Here is a 328-nt window from a genome sequence, read left to right as displayed (position 1 = left end):
AAGGAAGTGCCATCTTCTGATTTGATGTAGCATATCAGCATACTAAACAATCACTTCTATCAACTTCAGTATACAAAAATAAGTTACTCTCTCAAAATCTGAAAATCAAAATCTACAATCTGATACTTGAAAATATCACAATATCCTGTGGGAATACTGGTATAGTCTTTTCTGGGTCCTCTATGTCCTCACCTAAGCATGCCTAAATACTAGGTATGCTAAAGGGAAAGAGTTAGGGAAAGTAATAGCTGGGTAAAAATAAAGTGATTGTGCCGGGTCAGAGATGCTGTCGCACATTAACAGTTTTGCTCCAGGTGCTTTAAAAGGA

At 36.9% G+C, this 328-nt stretch overlaps 1 protein-coding gene across 1 annotated transcript in view; it reads right to left on the bottom strand.

The window, feature by feature from the left end:
* Positions 1 to 328, bottom strand: part of LOC119594676 (phospholipid phosphatase 6-like) — a gene marked incomplete in the record, with an annotated part of 9,073 nt that overhangs the window by 3,769 nt on the left and 4,976 nt on the right.

Source organism: Penaeus monodon, chromosome 34 (assembly GCF_015228065.2).
Source record: "Penaeus monodon isolate SGIC_2016 chromosome 34, NSTDA_Pmon_1, whole genome shotgun sequence".
NCBI lineage: Eukaryota > Metazoa > Arthropoda > Malacostraca > Decapoda > Penaeidae > Penaeus > Penaeus monodon.
The sequence above is the reverse complement of the archived record's forward strand: the minus strand, read 5'-3'. Positions and strand labels throughout refer to the sequence as shown.